The sequence below is a fragment of the Suncus etruscus genome, chromosome 3 (genome assembly GCF_024139225.1).
Source record: "Suncus etruscus isolate mSunEtr1 chromosome 3, mSunEtr1.pri.cur, whole genome shotgun sequence".
Taxonomy (NCBI): Eukaryota; Metazoa; Chordata; class Mammalia; order Eulipotyphla; family Soricidae; genus Suncus; species Suncus etruscus.
In genome coordinates, this window is record NC_064850.1 from 3,940,512 (window position 1) to 3,964,376 (window position 23,865).

The following is a 23,865-nucleotide window of genomic DNA, read 5'->3' on the forward strand; positions in this document are numbered from 1 at the left end:
ACTTTTGGAACTTGGGGGGTCAAGGGGGGCGTTCCAGAAACCTGTGCATTCTGCACACGCCTTGCTGCCCAGAGAGAAAGCAAGCTTCATTCTTTCCCTGCAGGCAGGCTCCACAGAGCCGGCTGCCTCCAAGCTCCAGGCCGCGCAACGCTTAGCCACAGCCTCCTCCAGGCTCTCAGAGCCCTGGAACTTGCAAAGGCAAGCCGAGGCAAGAGGGCAAAGCCCGCAGAGGCGCCGCTCCGGCCTCCCTCGCCCTGAGCCTCCCGCATCTGCGTTTCTGCACCAGCCAGACCCTCACCTTGAGGCAGGAGGGCGGGGCAGCGAGGGGGCGTGTCCTCCAGAGGGGCGTGGCCAACGCGAGGAGGCGGAGTCCAAGCGGGCGCGGCGCACGCCGGGAAAAGTAGTTCCTAAGCGGCGCACATCTCTGTGTTTGTAAGCGCCGCTTCAAGGAATGCGGACGACGACTCCCAGAAGCCCGCGCGCGCCGCCTGGCGTCCTATCAGGCGAGGCGAGGGTGATGTCACCTGCGAGTGGGGGACCCGACGAGGAGTCGGGGAAGGCGCCAGCGGCTCGGCCGAGCGCTCGGGCTCCCATTGTAGGCGGAGTGCGGACCGCCGCGGCCAGCATGCGGGGCTCGCTCAGGTGAGGCCGGCGGGGCTTGTCGACGCGGGCCTGGCCGCGGGCTGGTTCCTGGCTCGGGGCCCCGCCGCTGCTGCTGCTGCTGCTGCTGCTGCTGCTGCTGCTGCTGCTCCCCGCAGCAGCCCGGCTCCTTCCCGGCCGGGAGGTGAACATGGCAACCGCCCTTCAGGTGGCGGCGGGGCGGACGCGAACCCGCAGCGCGGCGCAGCGCTCGGGAACATGGCGCAAGTGGCAGCGGCTCCGGGGCCGGCGGGCGGGCAAGCTGGGCGCCCTGGCAGGGGACCCCGGGCCTCTCCCAGGCATGCCCCCCGTGTGGTGTCCAGGCACGCGGGGCTCGGAGGGCCTTGGGGGTCCCCCCTGCTGGCTGGTGGGTGTGGGCACCCAGGGCTGCTGCTGCTTTCCGGCTGCTTCTGGATGGGGGACCCGAGCTTGCATTCGGGGCTTCAGAGAAAGCCCTGGCTCGAAATGGGGGAGCCCCGGTGCTGGGAGGGTCTTGGGGCTGCCCCCGGCTGGGTGGACATGGGTGGGTGGGTGAGTGGGTGAGTGGGCACCCAGGGGTGCTGCTGCTGCTGCTTCTGGGTGGAGGTCCCGAGCTGCCTTTCGGGGTTTCAAAGAAAGGCTCGGCTTGACTTGGTTTGGGGGAGTCAGACCCCGCCAGCCCGGTGCTGAGGTTCTGAGCTCGTCGTGCCCGGCTGCGCCCCGGCACCTCGCTTTTCAAAAAAGCCTCGTTCCAGAAGGGCCACCAGAATGGCTGGGTGGGTGACTGAATGACTGGCTGGCTGACCGACTGGCTGACGGTTCCTCCGGGCCGAGTTGCAGGCTGAAACGTCGCCTCCACGGAGCGAGGAGGGAAAGTGGGTTTTGGGGGGCCGAGGAGGCCATGGGGACCCCGGGGCTGTGCACACCGGGTTCGAGAGGGCGAGCTGAGCTGCATCCTCCCCAACAAAGACCCACCTGAGCTGGGCGAAGCAGCCGCCTGCCCAGCCTTGCTGAGCTCTGGGAGGCGGCAGGGCTTTTGGGGGCGTCGGGTTCGCACTTGGGGGGCGGCGGGAGGGAAGGCTGTCGAGGTCGGGGACGGGCTGGGGGCCACCTGAGGTGCCCCACGCCTCAGGGCGCGGACACCCCCTTCCCCTCCGACCGAGTCCTTGCGCCTTGGCCATCGCACTGGCCTCCCTCTCATCATCCGCCCCGCTCAGGGCCTGGGTCTCACGTCGCTGTCAGCCCTGGGTGGGGTCTTCTGTCTCGCATCCAGATAGGCTATTTCGCTGGACCCAGGGGGGTCCCTAGCTCCTTTCTCTCCAGCCCGCCTCGCCTGCCCGCCCTGGCACTCGGGGCCACCCCTGCAGCGGAGCAGAGGCCGCGGCCACGGCTCTGCTCGCCGGCAGCCAGGCGTTGGCTGGAGCCGAGGAAGGGACTGAACCGAGTTGGGCTGCAGGACGGATCCCGTTGCCATGGCGACTCCTGCCGTCGGAATCTGAACTGCTCCCGCTGCTGTTTCGGTTCGATGAGGCTGTGCGGGCAGCTGGGAGGGCGTGGCCGCTGGGGTGCGTGGCTGGGGTGGTCACTGATCGCTGGGGGGCTCGGTTTTCACACACACACACACACACACACACACACACTTTGCACGATTTCTCTTACACACACGCACTCACACTCACACACTCACACTCACTCACACTCTTTTTGCACAATTTCTCCTTTCCCCTGCCCCTCCACTTCCCTCTCTAGAAATAATTGGAACCTTATACCCAGGGCCAACTAACTGCAAGCTGGGAGTGCACAATGGGGAAAGCTCTCTTTCTCCTTGCAGACTAATTTAGGCTTTGTTCTAGTAAAGGGGAGGCAGCTTTCTTGAGGACACCGCCCCCCCCATCCCCACCCCCGGCCACCTGTGAAGGTCCCCGCCTGTAGCTCAGGTGCAGACCCCCTGACAATTCTTATTAGGGACATTACTAACCGAAGTTGAACCGTGCGTCAGTGCCTGGCCCTGTGCTTCTTTCTCATGGGAGCCTGCTTGAAGGTTGCTGGTTCTGAGAGCTAAGCCGAGGCCCACTGTGCTGGGGTTCAGTGGGAGAACCCTGCTCTGGACATGTCTTGCCTGTGTATTTCTCTGTTTAATCCTTTACCTTTGGGCAGAGTGGACAGCCAAGGATAGAGTTTCCGAAAGTTGGTTCTAAGTGTAACATCTCGTGATTGTGACTCTAAGGAGGATGTGGTCACCATCGCTTTCTCAAAAGAATATAGAAAAAATATTTTTTAGTTTATTTGGTTTTGAAGCTATACTAGAACTTACTCCTGGACCTACCCTCAGGGATCACTTCTGGCAGTGCTCTGAAGACCCTATGGGATACCAGGGATTTAACGCAGATTGACTAGGCATGCAGGGCAAGCACCCAGCTAGCTGTGCTGTTTCTCTGGCCTGCAAATCTAGAGAATTTAAATCCAGCTTCTGACCTATCTCTGAGCTTTGACAAAACCTATCTCTGGTCCTTCACAGCAACCCTTTATTATTTTTTTGTTTTGTTTTTGTTTTGGGGTCACACCCGGCAGTGCTCAGGGGTTACTCCTGGTTTCACACTCAGAAATCGCTCCTGGCAGTCTTGGGAGACCATATGGGATGCCGGGATTCGAACCGATGACCTTCTGTATGAAAGGCAACCGCCTTACCTCCATGCTATCTTTCCGGCCCCACCGCAACCCTTTAAAGTGGGTAATAGCCACATGATTAATTACAGTAGTTAACTGGATTATAATCCAGGTTGTAACATTTGCCCTAGTACTTACTGGATTCTGGTATTACGATCATCCTAGCATTTGGGGTTCTATTTCTCCATTTAGAATTGTTTCATCATTTTATAGATTTTTGGTGCATGCAGTCATTTGTAACATAGTCGGTCATTTGTAACATAGTCGTTTGAAGCATTATTAAATTATATACAAATGTCAAAATTGTGCTCCTTCTGCTTTCACTTTCTGCCAGTGGAGATTGTGGCAGATAGCAAGTTAGGGCCTAAAGGTTGATCATAAAGGACGATCTATGTATAGCTATTTGAACATATAATGCGTAACATATCAACACATAACTATTTGAATACAGGTGAATGTTTGGACATTATTCATTTTAAGTAGATGGTTACATTTCTATGAGGACACAGGAATAGAAATTGTTACAGGCTCTTTATTTTTGTCTCAAAACTTAATGACCTGAACTTTTCCTATATGCCTGCTAAACTTCCTAATTTTTCACACCCACGTCACTGTGTGGGTTTTCTCACTGCCTGAAAGTCTTTGAAGCCAGGGTCTTTGGTCCATCCCAGTCTCCTCAGCATTTTAAAGCATTTTTGGCCATTGGTAAGTGTGCAAAAACACTCATTGAGTCAGTATTCCAGCCTAGAGCCAGGGCTGGAGACCTAGGATCTGTAGCCCTCCCATGGGTAATTCTGTCATCAGTTATAATAATATCCATTTTCTTTCAAGCAGTTTCATCTCAGCAGGAATTGGGAAGCTTGTGAAGTGAAGAATAAAAGGCTACCTATGCTTGATGTAGATGTATTTAATGATTTTTTTCTTGCTTTTGGAATATATTCATCATCCTAGATTTATGTGCCCCTACAGTTCTTATTGCCCCCAAACAAGGGAATTTGCTGTTTCTCTCTGTAGCTTTGGCCCAGATAACTTTCCCATGAGGTGTGTGTGAGTGTGTGTGTGTGGCCCAGATAACTTTCCCCTGAGGGTGTGTGTGTGTGTGTGTGTGTGTGTGAAACCAAGACAGAGATACCTTGAGGCATTTGTAGGCCACCATTGTGTGTGTGTGTGTGTGTGTGTGTGTGTGTGTGTGTGTGTGTGTGTGTGGTATGTGGCGAGAAACTAGCCAGAGAAACCAAGACAGAGATACCTTGAGGCATTTGTAGGCCACCATTGTGTGTGTGTGTGTGTGTGTGTGTGTGTGTGTGTGTGTGTGTGTGTGTGTGTGTGGTGTGTGTGGCGAGAAACTAGCCAGAGAAACCAAGACAGAGATACCTTGAGGCATCTGTAGGCCACCAATGGCTCCCCAGAGACTCCTTGGGTAGAAGTGGTGGCTAATTGTGCTCCTCTCTGTTGCCTTAAACAAGATCTGTTGTTCTGGGCTGGCTGAGGTAGGAGATGTCTGACTAATATTTGTAACATTATGTTATCATCTTGTAGTTGGATTCTGTGGGTTTTCAGAAGAATGGATCACAGAGGAGGTGTGATAGTCAAGAGGGTGTGGTGGGACTCTTCCTTGGGTGCGCTCCTGCTCAGTGCCAAGGAATTTGAATTCTGGTTTTCTTGCTTTGTGGACTTGCTCTGGGTGTTAAGAATGCAAGCGTGGCTGTGGTTTTTATTTGTGCGAGTTACTTTGCGAAAAGACTGCTTGCTTTTGGTGTTGAAACTGGTCATCGGAACCAATAAGGCATTTTCAAACAAAACCTAGTTAAGATGGAAAGTTTTCATTTTGTAAATATTTTGGGGGGTGGTATCAAAGAGTGGCTGTGACTTGTGAATCTTGAGGCCTCTTGTGAAATCACTTAAAAAGTTCCAGCTGTTTGCTCAGGGAAGCAAGCTTTCTAATAAAGCCTGGTCCTACTGCGAGGGAACCTCAGGTGTTTGGTGTAGGAAACCTTTACAGAACTCTGGGGGACCCTCTCTTTGTTGTTCCTCCGCTCATATTTCCAAGTGTCAAGTTTGTCCTTAAGGTCGTAGAAAATAAAGTAACTTTGTCTAACTTGTGGAACGAACCCTCTAATTTTTCTGTTTGGTTTTGTGGTTTTTATTTTTTTTGTATAAGGAATGTGGGCAACTTATTTTGCTCCTTTATTTTGGCATTGCAGTTTCTAAATTAGTAATGGAGGAAATTTCAGTGAGTTGTATTGAAGCATTTAAATTTGTATATAAATACTTATTTAAAAGTAAAGTATTTAAATTTAAGAAGTGTAATGGAGAGAATTTAAGTGAGTCTTGTTATCTTAAACACTCACAGGATACAATCTTGGTGGTTTCTTGGAGAACCTCCATGAGTGGCAACTGATAGTACAGGACCAAGAGGGCCTGTTCTTTACCAGCTGGGTGGTGAGCAGGCAGGATTAGAGGATATCTGCCTTGGCATTCCAGTCATTTAGCAAGGGTGCTCTTTTATGTAGGCTGTGTTTAGAGTGGCTGATAGCATTTGAATGATGTATTTTATTGCATTTTATTATTTTTTGGGGTGTGTGTGTGTGTGTGTGTGTGTGACCGTATGGGATGGCGGGATTCGAACTACCGTCTGTCCTGGGACAGCTGTATGCAAGGCAAACGCCCTACCATCTCTCCAGCCCCTGATGCATTTTAATGATAGGAATTGAGTGATGGGTCATAATTGTGCCTCCCCTTCCCTTCCTCTGAGCTACTATTTAGTTTTCGCACTGACAGACAGATGAAGATGAGACTCAGGTTGATTTGTGTGACCTATATTTCACTGCAGCAGTCTTATATCTGCAGAGGAAAAAAAAAAATAAAAGTGCTTGCCTTTTTGCTTTTGATTACCCTTTTCTCTACTCCAGGAGCAGAGAGCTCAGGGTTTTCTTCATAGTGTTCGGGCCCCAAGGAGTTAAATGTTTAATCCTAGGAGCACAGACAGGAGCACTTCAGAAAGTGTATTGAGGCTCCCCCCACCCCTAAATTAATCTAAGGTTTCCTAGACACATCCTTAGCTTTGGTGAGCTTATTTTTCTTAGTGAGGTTTAAGTGTGCCTGTTTTCAGCTCTGCAACAGCGACCCCTCAGCTGGAATGTGCTCAATCCCTCTTCCAATGTTTAAATTCTGGCTCTCTCAAATCCGATTTGAGTGCTACCAGGTTTCCAGAAAACCTTCCCTGCACAATCCTCTCCTTACCGTTTATTTACCATCTTCATTCTTTTCCATAACACCCTTAGCCAAGAGGACACAACATAGCAATGTCAGCAAAATTCATCGTCTGCTATGGAGATCCTCACTACCTTACTATTATTTCTCATTGGCTACATGTACATGCAATTAATTCCTCACAACTGCACCAAGTAGGTGCTGTAGTCACAGTTATAGATGAGAATAGTGAGGCAGGAAGAGGTTAAGGAACTTATGTAGCTGAGGTGGTAAAGGCAGAGTTGGAACAGGAGGACCCAAGCGATTTCGTTCTTTCCACCTCACACTTGGTCTTTTCACTCTGCTGTGTTGGGAATCACAGCTTACTTTGAGCCTCAATTCAGAAATAGTGCTGGGTCTTTCATGCTAAATTGATGAAGAGTAAAGTTGCTTCTGAGTGGTTTCTTCTGGTTCAGCTCTCCGGAATAGAAAAATGTTACCTAAGATAAAAATATTGCAGCTGCATATTTGTAAAAACTCCACCCTTTTTGTTCTGTGAATGATAGGGGCATTATTTGCATCAATAATGATCTCATAATCTTTCCCTAAATCTATTTGGAAATGATCCAACATTAGACTCTATTTGCTAATTAAGATAACTTTCAGTAGCTTGACTTCTTATCTAAAGAAAAGCCTTTCTCACCCAGAACAGGGCCTGTCTTGAGAGTTAAGAGCTGCCCTCTTTCCTTCTTTTTTTTTTAGTTTGTGGACAACACCCAATGGTACTCGAGGTTTATACTTGGCTCTGCATTCAGGGATCACTCTTGGTGGACTCCAGGACCATAGGGGATGCCAGGGGTCGAACAGGGGTTGGCCACATGCTAGATCACTGCCCCAACCCTCTATTATCACTCTGACCTTTCCTGTTATCTTTTAACATAAGTTGTGAAAGCTCCTTTGAAAAGGCAAATAAATAATGAACACTTGAGAAGCTGTCAAATGTGTAATAGAATATTTGGTATCTTTGGATATTAAAATAAGCTTTCCCCTATCCACAGCCTCAGAAGAGAGATTTTTCATTTATTTTTACAGTGGAGCAAATATGGGGCCAAATATATAATTGTAATTCTTTTAAACCATAGCCTCTGTTGTAAATTAAATGTATTAAACCAGGCTAGCAAGTTAACTTTTCAGTAGAGTTGGCTGATTTCCTGGCTCATAATAGATCTCTTCCTTTTGGTTTAAAACTGGATATTGTGCCACTAGAACAATATTTGGCAAGCACACTTGACCAAAACACTATGTCATGCAGGGAAGTAATAGGAAAGTAATGCCCTGATAGCATATTGCCAGCAAGGGAAAATGAAAACAGAAGGTTTGTAGCCATTCGGGTACTCAAAAATAATATTCCATCAGCAGACCTTGATTTCAGGAGCTTCCGACCCATCTTCTGTCCCCATTCATCTTGTCATACTTCCTAAGTATGTCATTCACCTTTAGCAATAACCTGAGCTCATTTTGTTCTATAAATTACACCAGGACTTAGTTGAAGTCACTTTGTATTCCTGCCAGGCACCCAATTAAGGTCACCCATTTAACTTGGTCTTTGTCCTTTTTGTTTCTGGAAAAAAAAACGTTAGGCATCTGCTGTGTGATTGGTAAACATAGCTTGTCTGATTAACTTTTTGAACTTAGGCTTCTACAAATATGCAGCCCAGATGTCAGGTTTAGGGATTATTTCAGCAGTACAAATGCCAGTCTTTTTTTTGAGCTTTTTTGTATCTGGCTTGCTGTTAACTCAGTTGCTTGTTAACATCTATACCAGATCAGTGATATGGGTTATGCCTTGGCTTGTATGGAAGCCATAAACTCCACCTATAATCCTAGTTAACTTTGCTGTTGTTTTTACCCTCATGCTCTTGGTCACAAAGGCTACTAGGTAGTACATTATGAATATGTCGGTGCATAGACCAGTGCATTGACTATGCCATACCATAAAAGGTATTACTTTTTTTATTTTTCAGACTCTTAAATTAAAAGCAAGACTTTGCCAAGGAGCTCTTCTGACAGGTGTCCTTCTGGATTAAGGCTGTTTCCTAAACTTGCCAAACTCCCATAACCTTGGACCTTTCTTGGGGTTATGAGGGAAGTCACTAATGTTTTTTGTGTTGCCATGTGGGCCTCTGTAGATTTGTACCTTAGGAGTGGAGACTCGTATTTTTCATATGGCGATTGAGATAGCTCATAGGTGACTAGGCTTAAGTTCATATTTGTTTTTGGTTTGGTGAGTGAGACCAAACAGTGAAATGTCAAGTCCAGAGTTATGTTAGAGTAAGTTAGGTGAGGGGCACATGGAATATTTACTTCAAAGATCAAAGAAAATGAACTGGATAAATTAAACCACTTGACACTTGCTGCTTTCTGTGCTCTTTTAAAGTCAGTGAAATTGTGAATGCACAAATGTCCTTTGTATGGCTGTGCTCAAGGTAAATGATGAAATATTGTTTTAAAATGTATTTACGGTTACCTCATTTCGTTGCTAATTGATTTAGGATGATGGTGACAAAGCAACAATAATGTTTGTTTGTTTCCCATTCTTTGTGTTTGTATTAGAGGTATTTCCTTCCCCTCTTTCTAGAGAGTCCATTGTTTAGCATTCAATTCAAACTCAACTCAGGATCTGGAATGGACTATGTTGGGTTCAAAGCTGGTGGCTAAAGATAAATGCATGATATTCTCAGAAGGTTAGAGGAGTGACTTGTTCTTTTATTTTTGCACTTAGAAAGCCACGAATAGAGATAGGCTGGGACTAAAAGATCTCCACAGCCCTTTTAGGGGTTTGATGAGTTGGTGATAACTTCAATGACCTAAGTTCCAAGAACTGTGACAAGAGAAATTCTCCTTGTCCGGGAACATTTTCTACTCAAGGATGGAGTTGAAAATGAAAGAATATATTATTTTTACTTTAACCCAATTTCTCTTCAGGCTATGACTGAAACTACCTTTCTTTCACACTCTACTTTTCATACTCCACTCTTGGAGTGTAACTTGAGGCTGAAGAACCAGTGAAACTGCTTTCTTGACAGTCCTCCAGTGGCCTCTCTCTGGGCAGGAGATGACTTCCCAGTTGGCTCCTTTCCACTCAAGGAGCGTCACAGTCACAGAATTTATAAAGAAGCGCACCTTTCCACCCACTTTAAAATCATTGTGTGTCCGCAGAGACGGGAATCTTATTTGTGTTTTAATTGTCCCAAATTCAGGTTGTTTTCCAGATGAAACAAATTGGGGGTGGGTGAGGAGTAAGTAGAGGGAAGGGCTTCTCTTATCTTATCATTTGTTTCCTTCTAGATTGCTCTTGTTTATACTGTCTTTTAGGTCAGGAATTCCTCCCGCAGAAAAAATGTTCATACACATGTGGGTAGTATTCTGGAAGCTTCCTTTTACTGGTGTTCCATTTGCAGCCTGTTCCTCTTCTCTTTCCAGCCTGACTTGAAAGCAGGGCTTGGTGTATTGAACCTGATCCCCACTCTTTCCCTCCGGAAAAGGTATGAAAAACTATCTCAGGACAGATAGGTGAATGTTATTTTTCTGATGAAAAGAACATGTTGCTGAGTAGATTAAAATTGAACACCTTTGGATAGGCAAGAAATGCCGGTTTAGGTTCAGATTTGGATAATCTTGGCAATTCCTTTCCATTTCCTAAACCTTTGTTTTGACATCTGTAAACAGTGTGAAAATGCTAAAAGTTGATGGGAGCTATCATCTTACAACATAATGACCACCATGAATACGGTGTCGCTTAAAATTGGTATGATATCCCCCGGCTTTCCTAGAAGGGAGGATTCTTTGTTGTGGCTGTGATGACCAGACTTTGCCCACGTACCTGTTGGGGGTATCACACATTAGTTGTGCTGTTCACCAGGATTTTCATGTCAGATTGGATACTTGGCCTTTGTGCTCACTGAGGTTTGCACTCTTGGGTCCTTGCACACCTGCTCACCGGTCACAATCTCACCTAAATTACTTAAGTTCTGTTTGTGATACTTGCTAGGCTTTTCTGCTATATCTTCATACAAGTTGGTGAGGGGTTGCATTTCTTGGCTCTGGAATTTGAACATCTTTTTCTTTGTGGTTCTCATCAGGGATTGTACCCTCCCGCCTTTCCTTTTCATGTGGTGCCTGCACACACCTGGCTATAATGCAGCTGGCAGTGATAGATAGTAGAGCTGGCGGGCTCAAACAGCATTGCTGCTGGGATGGCGCTCACTGCTTGTAGGACACCAGGGATTTAAGCACATGGCGCTTTACTTGAAAGGCAGATGCTGTAGGCTGTTTTGCTATTCTTCTGGGACCTAGTGTTTCGTTTTCTTTTTTTAAACCTTCAGAGTTCCCACTCTTGACCCCTGCCCCTAACACAGTGTACCTGACATGCCATTCTGGACTGAAGCTAAACCCTCAAAAATCTCTTAATCCAAAGCCAGAGAGATAGGACAGGGGGTAAGCATTTACCTTGCATATAGCTGAGTTGGAGTCTTATCTCCGGCATCACCAGGAATGACTCGAGCCAGGAATAAGCCCCAAATACCAGTAGGTGTGGAACAACAAACCGATCCCATCAGTGGCAGGCCCTGCCATCTCAATCTGATGACCCATTCTGGATTCTCTTTATTGGAAGAGCTTTTAGTCATTTCCTGATTCTTGCCTCAGAAACTTCCTTAGGGTGAGGCTAAGCAGTGTCTCTTGATGATACCCAGTTCTGTTTAAATTAATAACCAGAGGTTGACTACCAGTAAGCAGTATATAAGATAGGCATAACCTGCTGGTAGGTTTGTGTGTCTTTTTTTCCTGTTTTTTGTTGACTGTTGTGGGGGGAAATGGATGAGGGGGAATATGGTATCATGGACCAAACCTTCATCTTTTGAGTGCAAAACATATTCTCTATCCTCTTAAATTATTTCATCAGCCCTTCTTTTACTTGACCAGAATAGTAGTAATGAAGATAAAGTACTTAGGGCAAGAGTTAGATCTCTGGCACTACAAACGATTCCTCAATACTCTAGGAGTGGTTCCTGATCACAGAGCAGGAGTAAATCCTGAGCACTGCCAGGTGTGTCCCCCAAATCAAAAATAAATGATTGAAATAGAATGATTGAATCAGCACTTACACTGTTTTATGACAGGTCTCCCTACAACTTAGTGTCCCTTTGCTTACATATTTCTTAATCTGCTTGACATTTCAAAAAAGTATTTGATTCTTTTTTAAAGCTCAATCAAATTGGGGTATGATCGAATGCCCCAATTTAAAGCTGGGACAGTCTCAGATCTTTTCCAGGACTTTCAAAGCTCAGTACTATTGACATTTTCAGCGGGTTCTTCTTTGTAGTGGGAATTATGCTGTACACTGTTGTGTGTTTAGAAACTTCCTTGACCTCTATGCCCTGGATGCCAGGAGCAATCTTTCTCCCGCTTTAATAAGCAAAATACCTCTAGACATGGCCACATGGCGAAAGAGCCTGAATTTGGATGGCCTGAGAACTGTCGACATCAGATCCGAGTTCCCTGTTTAGGGATAAATTGGAATTCATCTGGGAAACGGAGCCACCCTGCTGTTTTTATTTATTTGGGCAGTTGGTTAGAGCAAAGTAAAGGTCAGTCCATTAGACCCTTTGGGGTCTTTTCTCCATTCTTCCATGACCACAGCCTGGGAGGCTAGCCACATTTACACGACATGTCCTTGGTCACAACAGGGGGACTGTGAGACACTGATTCTGGGTCAGAGCAGGCCCAGCAGAGCTAGGGAGTAAACAGCTTTGAAACTCCTGGCCAGTGTTGGTAGGTCAGTCCCTCATGTTATCTGTGGCAAAGGAAGATGAGGCTTTCTGAAAAGAAAAGATCAGCCCTCCCTTTATTGTCATAGGACAAAATGCTTTAAGAAAGGGATGTTCCCTATTTAAAATTGACAGCTTATCTCAAACCAGCAGTTTGAAAAGATTTGAACAGGATTAGCAAAATATTTCCCTCACCCACCTCTAAAATTTGACTCTACAGCTTGGACTTGGGCGACATGCAACCTGTGTGGACTCTCAGAAAATCATTGATAAGATTTTAAGATTTTTGATGTGCAAGATAAAATGCTGTAGTCTTAAACGAACCTAAGTTTTTTTTTCTTGAACCGGTGCCAAATAATAATGCTCAGGGAAGAACAGAGTTTGTGTCAGAGTGTCAACCCACATTTCTTCTCAGGGAGAGATAGGATTTCTGTTGAGATTCCCGCTTCTCTCCAAAGTCTGGTGGCAGCTCTGCACCCCTGAGTGGGCATCTGAGTTCTCCAAGTTAGACTTAGGAACTAGATGCCAATGGATTCTGATTCAGTAGCTCAGGGTTTGGGTCCCATTTCCAAGGCTCTTACAGCGCCTCACATTATTGTGACATTTAACTAGGACCAAAAACAAGTGGGAAAAACAAGATCTTGCTATTGGGAAATGTGGTTATCGTTGGCAGCTGTGAGCTGGGTCTGGATTGCTTTAAATACCTAGCGTGGGTTTTTAAATATTGTGTTCATTTTGATGTGACTATATCATATGTATATATATTTCTATGTATAATTCTCCTTTTCAAGTTCTTGCCTCGGGTAATTCAATTCACACATCAACCTAGTGTTTAAAAGGAAAAAAAAAAAGCAGAAACCACCTAACCACAAATGATCCACACCCCAAGTTTCCTTGCAATAAAGTGGATGGGAAATGAACACTGAATGCTCTTACTCGTTTTTAATTCTGGAAAAATATTCATCATAGGAAGGATCTAAATGTGTTCACACATAATTTTAGCTCTGAATTTTTAATGAGACTCTGGCTTCATAAATATAAAATAGGTTTGCTTGTTACAAGTTTCCTTCCTTAGCTTATCCCATGTGCCACCATGGGGGCTTCAAAGTCCCAGAGTTGCAACAACCAAAAGAGTGAAGTAGAATGACGATCCACTTGGATTTTAGTTAGGATTTCTGTTGAGAAAACCAACCTTCCTTCCTTCCTTCCTTCCTTCCTTCCTTCCTTCCTTCCTTCCTTCCTTCCTTCCTTCCTTCCTTCCTTCCTTCCTTCCTTCCTTCCTTCCTTCCTTCCTTCCTTCCTTCCTTCCTTCCTTCCTTCCTTCCTTCCTTCCTTCCTTCCTTCCTCCTCTCCTTTTTCTTCCCCACTTCCTGGTAGTGTTTGGGGACATTGCAGTACCAGAGATCAAACCTTGGAGCTATCTCCCCAAAGAATTCTTGTTTTAAAAGAAGTTCAGATTCCCGTCTGTTTTCAGCTCTGAAATAAAGCGTACATTGTGCAATAGGTGAACAGTCTTCCCAGTGAAAGATATGCTGCTCTCACAGACAAGTGTTTACATGTTTTGCTTATTTGGTTCATGTCCATGTTCCTTTTTTTAAAGGGATGTTCATAGTATCACTTATAAGCAATATGCTATTCTTCCAAATCAGTTTCCCCAATAATTGTTATGCCTATAGATCAAAGCTTCTACCCTCAATTATCTTTTTTCCAGTGCTGAGTTTGGGTCTCTTAATGGCCAGTATTTTCTAAAGGAAAGTTAGTATGCAAAGTACTACAGAGAGAATGGCAGTTTTTTTAAAGACTGAACAGAATTAGATTAAGTCAAGTCTTAGAAGGTTTTAAACCTTAGAACTGGTACCTATTACTTTTTTTTGTTTGTTTTTGGGTCACACCCAGCAAGCGCTTAGGGGTTACTCCTGATTCAACACTTAGAAATCACTCTTGCCATGCTTGGGGGACCATATGGGATGCTAGGGATCAAACCCAGGTCGGCTGTGTGCAAGACAAAAACCTTATTTGCTGTACTGTTTCTCCAGCCATACTTTTCTGTTCTTCATAAACATCTCCATTTTTTTCTTGAACCAATTAGATGTCTAATTGCAACATAGACAGAAAATAGTTGTGGCAATTTCCTTATGAGTTGTGGACCACCAGAGGCCTGAGAAACTTTGTTCTAAGGAAAGTTTTGTTGTAAGGAATCTGGTCTCTATTTTTCTCCTACCTCCCAAGAATAAGCTGGGGCATTAAAGGATAGAAAGCTTTGCACTGTTTTATACCTGCTGTGATGATAAGCTAGGGTTTTGGTGGTGCCTTTGGCTTTGTCTCAGTTTGCCTTAAACTTGTTCCATTCGATGATTTTGTAGGACTTTTCCACTGTAGAAGCCATTATGCTATAAAAAGCGCTCAAGTATATAATCTCGCCCGTAAAGCTAACTGTGTGTGTTGGATAAAGGAATATTTCATTTATTAGGGATTATGTAGCTCAAGATTTCTCAGATTTGGATTCACAATTCTCTGAGAAGCACATTGAAAGCCAAATGGCAGAATATGTAGGTACTCGCTGAATGCCAGTGGCTCGTAAACTTGCGTGCAGGAGTGGGTTTTGTAATATGGAGCTACTGTTCACTTCGAAGGTGCTTACCCAGGTATATTAGTTTTATTGCTCTGCACGGAATTACCACCAATTTAGGGGCTTAAAATGCTACCAGAATCTGGGCATGTTGTGGTTAGATTTTCTCCTCAGGAGCTCAGTAAGAGAAAACTCACACTAGCCAAGGCTGCACCTGACACCTGCGGTTTCGGGTTTCTGCCAAGCTCATTGATTTTGGGGTAGAATTAATTTTCTTGTTATGTAGGATCAAGGGCTTCCAGCTATTGGCCAAGGATGCTGTTTATTATCTAAGGAGTGGCTACCCATCTTCCATACCCATATTAGTAGTTCACCAATGATATTTTACTTCTTGGGCTTGCATAAACACCTTTGTCTGTTCTCTGAAAAAGGAGTCTGAAAAGACTACTTTTAAAGGCTAACCTGATTGGGTCAGCCCATCCAATGATCTCTCTTGGCTATACAGTATAATATTTATAGATTCTATATTCATAGATTCTACTCGTATTCAAAGTGGGGCAATTATGAGGGCCAGGTAATGGAAGTCATGTAATTTCCACTAACATATCAAGTTATGAATTATGCCATGGAACTACTGATGATTAACATGGAATTTCAAAACAAAATGTATGGCACCTCAAGATAACCTCTTCATTTGTCTTCCTGAAATGTCTCTGTTAGCTTTATTATTTTTCAGTTATATTTTTGTTTCATGTGGAGTGAAAATTAAAATTTATTATTTATGGGGCTGGAGAGATAGCACAGCGGTGTTTGCCTTGCAAGCAGCCGATCCAGGACCAAAGGTGGTTGGTTCGAATCCTGGCGTACCATATGGTCCCCCGTGCCTGCCAGGAGCTATTTCTGAGCAGATAGCCAGGAGTAACCCCTGAGCACTGCCGGGTGTGGCCCAAAAACCAAAAACCAAAAAAAAATAAAAATAAAAAATTATTATTTATAATGTCTTACACATTGATAGATTAACCTACCAAGTATGAAAATGCTCTTCATTGTTAAAGCCTCATTAGTCAGCAGTTCATAATTTATCTTTCTTAGTCCCAACTACTTTCTAAAATATGGGTGTACTTTTTAAGAACTGTAAATATTTTACTCTTTTTTGTTTGTTTGGTTGTTTTTGGGTCACACCCGGCAGCACTCAGGGGTTACTCCTGGCTCTATGCTCAGAAATCGCTCCTGGCAGGCTTGGGGGACCATATGGGATCCCAGGATTTGAACCACTGTCCTTCTGCATGCGAGGCAAAAACACTAACTCCATGCTATCTCTCTGTCCCCAAAATTTTACTCTTATGTAAAAGAAATCAGTATTCTCCTTAGTATTACTATAATGTCATTTTAAACCTAAAATAACACTTATATATTTCTAAATTTATATTTAAGATAATCACATATCTATCTAGTGAGCTTTTACATTTTCCCATTGTTTTTGATGAAGTATATTTTTGATCAGCTCAGTATTCAAATATTGTTCATAAATTTTAGCTTTTTTATGTTTTGTAAACTTTTTTAAATCCCCGTGTAATATTTTTCTTACAGCTTACTTGTAAAAATAAACGAGCTATTTGTCCTGTAGATTTTTCCACAAACTGAAATTCTTGGTACACCAATATTTATTTTACTTCCTATAAATTAGTTAATAAGAAAAGAATCAATGCCATACATTTATTTGGTTACTAGATAGGAAACCTTACTGTGAAACAGAATATGTAGCTATAATTTACAACTCCACCTATACATAAACTTAGAAAAATATTTGGGAGTATACTAAGCAAGTATACTAAGATTTTTAGATACCTATAATGGAGAGTAGTGTAAGTGCTATTTATTTTAGAGTTCATAACTTGGGTCAGTTTAAATTCTTACAGGAAATATATAACATATAGGTCCATTAAGCAATTTTTTTGGTTTGTTTAGTTCTTTGACTTAAGTGTTTTTAATCAAATCAAGTTTAGTCTTCCATAAAAGGGAAAAAAATTCTTAAGTGGAAGATATTTCTGTTTTGAGTTTTGGAAAATAACCAGAATTTTTACATTGCAAAGATCATGAAATAATTGCCTTTTATAATAGAACTTTGTTAACTATTTCATATCCTTAGATTCTCCAAAGACATGTTCTTTGTCCTTATAGACCAGGCATATATTTTAAGTACTCATCACTAGAATATTCTATTTTTAAAACTGCAGCATTTAATATTTTGAGACCTATTTTAATATGACTGCCTCTAAAAGTAGAAGAGGTTGTTTCATTTTAAGTTAGTTTTAGAATAAAAATAATGTATTGAGATAAAATCTTAAAAGCAGAAGATTTTATAACAGAAAAAGAACTAGAACTTTCTCTAAAAATAATGTTGTCTCTGCCATCTATTTCATTGCTTTTTATTTGCCACAGAGCATATGTAAACAAATGGGTGAGAAAGTAGGGAAGAGTTGACATATTTTTTTGTTTGTTTGGGCCACACCCAGTGACGCTCAGGGGTTACTCCTGGCTATGCGATCAGAAATTGCTCCTAGCTTGGCAGAACCATATGGGACACCGATCTAATCGCGGTCCATTCTAGGTTAGCACAGGCAAGGCAGATGCCTTACCGAGCCACGCCACCACTCTGGCCCCCGACATCTTGACAATATTGTACCTTCCAGTTCATGAACATAAACTGTTTTCATTATTGAGCTGTTCTTTAATTAAAAAACAAAACACAAGTTTGTAACTTTCCTCATACAGATTTGGTATATGTTTCATTAGATTTAGTATCTAATTTGGGGAGTGCTAATGGTAAATGTATTGTGCTTTAATTTTCAAATTTACTGGTTTTGCTATTATATAGGAAAAATGGACTTTTTTTTTTTTTTTTTTTTGGTTTTTGGGCCACACCCAGCAATGCTCAGGGGTTACTCCTGACTGTCTGCTCAGAAATAGCTCCTAGGCAGGCTCGGGGGACCATATGGGACACCCGGATTCGAACCAACCACCTTTGGTCCTGGATCCGGGCCTGGAAAAATGGACTTTTTGAGATTTTTTTTTTTGGTCTTTTTGTTGTTGTTTATTTTTTTGGGCCACACCTGTTTTATGCTCAGGGGTTACTCCTGGCTAAGCACTCAGAAATTGCCCTTGGCTTGATGCAGTGTTCCTCAAACTATGGCCCGCGGGCCACATATTGTATTTGTATCTGTTTTGTTTCTTCACTGCAAAATAAGATATATGCAGTGTGCATAAGAATTCGTTTGTAAGTTTTGTTTTTACTATAGTCAGACCCTCCAATGGTCTGAGGGACAGTGAACTGGCCCCCTGTTTATAAAGTTTGAGGATCCCTGGTTGAGGGGACCATATGGGACGCGTGGATCGAACCCCGATTCTTCCTTGGTTAGCGCTTGCAAGGCTGACACCTTACCTCTAGCGCCACCTCACTGGCCCAGGAAAAATGGACTTTTTTTTTCTTTTTGTTTTTGTTTTTGGGCCACACCCAGCGGTGCTCAGGGGTCACTCCTGGCTGTCTGCTCAGAAATAGCTCCTGGCAGGCACGGGGGACCCTATGGGACACCAGGATTTGAACCAACCACCTTTGGTCCTGGATCGGCTGCTTGCAAGGCAAACGCCGCTGTGCTATCTCTCCGGGCCCAAAAAATGGACTTTTTAATACTAATATTACATCCCTATCTTTATAACCTTTATCAAGGTAGGGGAGATTTCCTCTATTTCTTGTTTACTAAGTTAGTTTTATTATAAAAGGAGGTTAATTTACTAAAAAAATGTTTTGCACCTACTGATTCGTGATATATTTAACAGGAATAAATCCACTTAGTTGTATAATGTGTGTGTGTTTGTATGCATATTACTAGATTCAATTTTTTAATTTTGATGAGGGAGAGTTGGTACATATCTATTGGTTTTGAAGATTATTTCTGGACTTAGTAATTAGTTTGTTAATGTCTGAATTTTTTGCTTCTATGCTCATGAGAGATATTATTCTTATTATTCTATACTTGTTTTAACACAACTGTTTGGCTTTAATTGTTAGTGCAATGCTGGCCTCAGAATGAGTTAGGAAATATTCCCTCTATATTTCTAAAAGGGATTGTAGAGAAGTGGTTCTTTTTTTTTTTCCTTAAATGTTTGGGAAACCTCACCAGTAAGTTTATTTGGACCCAAGTCTTTCTATTTTAGAAGTTTATTAGCTATTTTAATCTCCTGTTTGTATTATATATATGCTATATAGATTTATATGCTGTTTATATGCTAAGGCTTTTAAGCAGAAACTGATCTAATTTTCAAAGAATTTAAAAGTAAGGTTTTTAAAATGACAAATAAATCAATTTTACTGAATTCTTTGACCAGTGAGAGAACCATTTGCTATTAAGATCAGTTCAAAGAATATCATAAAGAAATAAACATACACTTTTGTGAGTGTGTTTACACATCCATCCATTTATCTACATAGCTATAAAAAAACTGGTTTATATGTTTTAAAAGCTAGAAATGTGACACATTAGTATCTCTTACACCTTACCTCCAGCGCCACCTACCCGGCCCCCGTATAAATTAAATTTAAGAGGCTTTGCAGTAATTCTTTAAAAAATGAAACCTGGGGCCGGCGAGGTGGTGGTAGAGGTAAGGTGCCTGCCTTGCAAGCGCTAGCCAAGGAAGGACCGCGATTTGATCCCCTGGCGTCCCATATGGTCCCCCCCAAGCCAGGGGCAATTTCTGAGCGCTTAGCCAGGAGTAACCCCTGAGCATCAAATGGGTGTGGCCCGAAAAACCAAAAAAAAAAAAAATGAAACCTATTTTATTTTACCGAGTGATGAGTTTATCATTGCTACTACACTTTTGGAAAACTCCATTTTTTGAGAGAATGAGAAAAGTTCAAAGTAATATATTTAATGTTAGTTTTTTGTTTGTTTGTTTTGTTTTTGGGCCACACCCGGCGGTGCTCAGGGGTTCCTCCTGGCTGTCTGCTCAGAAATAGCTCCTGGCAGGCACGGGGGACCCTATGGGATGCCGGGATTCGAACCAACCACCTTTGGTCCTGGATCGGCTGCTTGCAAGGCAAACGCCGCTGTGCTATCTCTCCGGGCCCTAATGTTAGTTTTTGAAATAGCTCTTTATAAACACTCTTGCAAGGTCTGGCTTCAAGAAGATACTTTGATAATCATGGGCCGAGTTTAATTTTTTTTTTTTTCATTTTTGAGTCACACCTGTCAGCACTCAGGGGTTACTCCTGGCTATCTGCTCAGAAGTTGCTCCTGGCAGGCTCAGGGGATCATAGGTGATGCCGGGATTTGAACCACCAACCTTTTGCATGCAAGGCAGACACTTTACCTCCATGCTTTCTCTCCCGCCCAATTTTTTTTTTTTTTAAAGAGTTAAAGAGACTCCCTGGATCTGTGGAGCACCCTTTAGAATACAAGGAGCACTCAAAGTGGAAAGATAATCAGAAATCTCTACCAGTGTCTTAATCTTGGGTGGTTTTCTTTTCTAAATGGGGTAGGAAAGAATTGGGGGCCACATCTGCGCCTGTGTTCAGGGGTCATTCCTAGCAATGTTTGGGGACCAGATGTGATACTTTAACCTTTGTACTGTTTCTTTGACCCTTGGTATTGTTTTTCTTTTTCTTTTCTTTTCTTTTTTTTTTACTGTGTCACTTCTCTGAAATATATGGTACACTGTCTAGCCTGGGGAATTTTCAAGGTATTCTCAGACAATAAGAAATTTTTTTTAATTCTAAAATTAATACACATTACTATGCAAAGAAGTTGGGGAGCTATAATAAACAATCAGGAACAATCCCATAAAAAGAGGCAAATAATATCAATATCATCGAAAGATCTTTATGAAGTTTTAGAGAATGTTTTGATTACATGTTATTTGCCCTCTGTTCTATCCTAGCCCAAACCAAATGTCGCAAGCATTTTTCATATTACAATGATTTTTAAAATGGTAAAACCACATATCTTAAATTTTACCATCTTAACCGTTTTTAAGTATATAGTTCATTAGTGCCAAGTATATTTACAATGTTGTGCAACAGATTTCTCAGACTTTTCATCTTGCTGAACTGAAAGTCTATACCAGTTACACAATTCCCCATTGTCTGACTGGGGTAGTGGGGAACCATAATTAGTGTTGGGTATCAAACACAAATTGGCCATGCTCACGAGCACCTTAACTCACGTACTCTCTTCAGTCCCACGTTATAGTTTTGAAATCTGTTGACTAGGTTCTATTTTTCCAGGCCATTTGCATTTTTTTCTTCCTCAATTGTCCTGCTTTCTCTTTCGTCTCTTTATATCTCAGTGTTTGGCCAAAACATAACATAAGATTAATTAGCAATGCAGATATGAAGCTATCAGAACTTTTCATAAGAACAGAAAATAATCATGAAACTCCTTAGCAAGGAACTTTGTTATTCTCTAGGCACTTTAAAATGGCCTGACATATTTCTCTGTGATTGACTCTCATTTGCGTAATTAATCATGTTAACAAGTCCTTTCTCTCTCATCAGGGGGAAAAACTTAGGTCAGCTTCTGTCATTTTATAGCTGCTTTGCATTTCCTGGAGTTTGCCCCTGATTTCTTACTGCTCGTCATTTTTCTACTGATAGAGATGCTGCTGCAGAGAAGGCGTTTTAGAACTCAGAACTGTGATATGATATGTAGTTTTCTGTTGGACTGAGTATATTTGGAAGGATAGGAGGTAGAACAATGCCGTAATCCAAATATTAGGAGGAGGTAGGCAGAAGTTTATATTAGAATGGTTTGTATGATAAAAGAAATGTTATACTCAGTACTTTTTGTTTATAAACTGTCATAAAATACTCAGGGAATTTGAGTGATAGTACAGTGAATAAGGTGCTTGCCTTGCATGCAGCTGACCTGGGTTTGATCCCCGGTACCCCATTGTGGTTTCCCAGAGCACTGATGTGTTGTGACCCCCAAACAGAATCCAAGTAGATACTCAGGTGTTTGACTAAAATACTTAAAAACAAACAGGGTGGAGCTGGAACCGTGGCGCAAGCAGTAAGGTGTCTGTCTGCCTTGCCGTCGCTAGCCTAGGACTGACCGTGGTTTGATCCCCCGGCTATTGTCCCCCAAGCCAGGAGCGATTTCTGAGCGCATAGCCAGGAGTAACCCCTGAGCGTCACCGGGTGTGGCCCCAAAACCAAACAAAAACAGAAAACAAATAGTGCTTGTGTGGTACCTAATATTAGAAAAAATGTTCTACTCTTCAGTCTGTCTCTATGTTGCTGTTTTGTGGAGAAAATGGGATTTCTCTTACTAAATGTTTTAGATTTGTTCTAATTTAAACAGAAGCCTTGAGAGGTTCATGGTTTTTGTTTTTGTTTTTGGTTTTGGTTTTGGTTTTTGGGCCACACCCGGCGATGCTCAGGGGTTACTCCTGGCTGTCTGCTTAGAAATAGCTCCTGGCAGGCGCAGGCACGGGGGACCCTATGGGACACCAGGATTCGAACCAACCACCTTTGGTCCTAGATCAGCTGCTTGCAAGGCAAACGCCGCTGTGCTATCTCTCCAGCCCGAGAGGTTCATGTTTTGAAACAAATTTTCAACTTAGTTGCAACCCAGAAATAGAATATAACTGTAGTGTTTCCCAGCACATTATTGAGAAGACCATGAAAATCATGCTATCATCACAATACTTTCTTTCTTTCTTTTTCTTTCTTTCTTTCTTTCTTTCTTTCTTTCTTTCTTTCTTTCTTTCTTTCTTTCTTTCTTTCTTTCTTTCTTTCTTTCTTTCTTTCTTTCTTTCTTTCTTTCTTTCTTTCTTTCTTTATTTTATTTATTTTCTTTCTTTTATTTAATTTCTTTTTTTCTTTCTTTCTTTCTTTCTTTCTTTATTTCTTTCTTTCTTTTTTTTTTTTTTTTTTTTTTTTTTGGTTTTTGGGCCACACCCGGCGGTGCTCAGGGGTTATTCCTAGCTATCTGCTCAGAAATAGCTCCTGGCAGGCACAGGGGACCATATGGGACACCGGGATTCGAACCAACCACCTTAGGTTCTGGATCGGCTGCTTGCAAGGCAAACACCGCTGTGCTATCTCTCCGGGCCCTCTTTCTTTCTTTCTTTCTTTCTTTCTTTCTTTCTTTCTTTCTTTCTTTCTTTCTTTCTTTCTTTCTTTCTTTCTTTCTTTCTTTCTTTCTTTTTCTTCTTTCTTTCTTTCTTTCTTTCTTTCTTTCTTTCTTTCTTTCTTTCTTTCTTTCTTTCTTTCTTTCTTTCTTTCTTTCTTTCTTTCTTTCTTTCTTTCTTTCTTTCTTCTTTCTTTCTTTCTTTCTTTCTTTCTTTCTTTCTTTCTTTCTTTCTTTCTTTCTTTCTTTCTTTCTTTCTTTCTTTCTTTCCTTCTTTCCTTCTTTCCTTCTTTCCTTCCTTCCTTCCTTCCTTCCTTCCTTCCTTCCTTCCTTCCTTCCTTCCTTCCTTCCTTCCTTCCTTCCTTCCTCCCTCCCTCCCTCCCTCCCTCCCTCCCTCCCTCCCTCCCTCCCTCCCTCCCTCCCTCCCCTCCCTCCCCTCCCTCCCTCCCTCCCTCCCTCCTTTCTTTCTTTCTTCTTTCTTTCTTTCTTTCTTTCTTTCTTTCTTTCTTTCTTTCTTTCTTTCTTTCTTTCTTTCTTTCTTTCTTTCTTTCTTTCTTTCTTTCCTTTCTTTCCTTCTTTCCTTCTTTCCTTCTTTCCTTCTTTCCTTCTTTCCTTCCTTCCTTCCTTCCTTCCTTCCTTCCTTCCTTCCTTCCTTCCTTCCTTCCTTCCTTCCTTCCTTCCTTCCTTCCTTCCTTCCTTCCTTCCTTCCTCCTCCCTCCCTCCCTCCCTCCCTCCCTCCCTCCCTTCCTTCCTTCCTTCCTTCCTTCCTTCCTTCCTTCCTTCCTTCCATCCTTCCTTCCTTCCTCCCTTCCTCCCTCCCTCCCTCCCTCCCTCCCTCCCTTCCTTCCTTCCGTTTTTGGGCCAC

The 23,865-nt window shown here is 42.9% G+C and overlaps 1 protein-coding gene across 1 annotated transcript in view; it reads left to right on the forward strand.

The window, feature by feature from the left end:
- The first annotated feature begins 618 nt into the window (after window positions 1-618).
- Window positions 619-23,865, forward strand: part of DAAM1 (dishevelled associated activator of morphogenesis 1) — a 188,237-nt gene continuing 164,990 nt past the window's right edge. The window contains exon 1 of the mRNA XM_049770535.1: window positions 619-642. The gene's annotated coding sequence lies outside the window, so the exon portion shown is untranslated. The remainder of the gene's footprint in view (window positions 643-23,865) is intronic.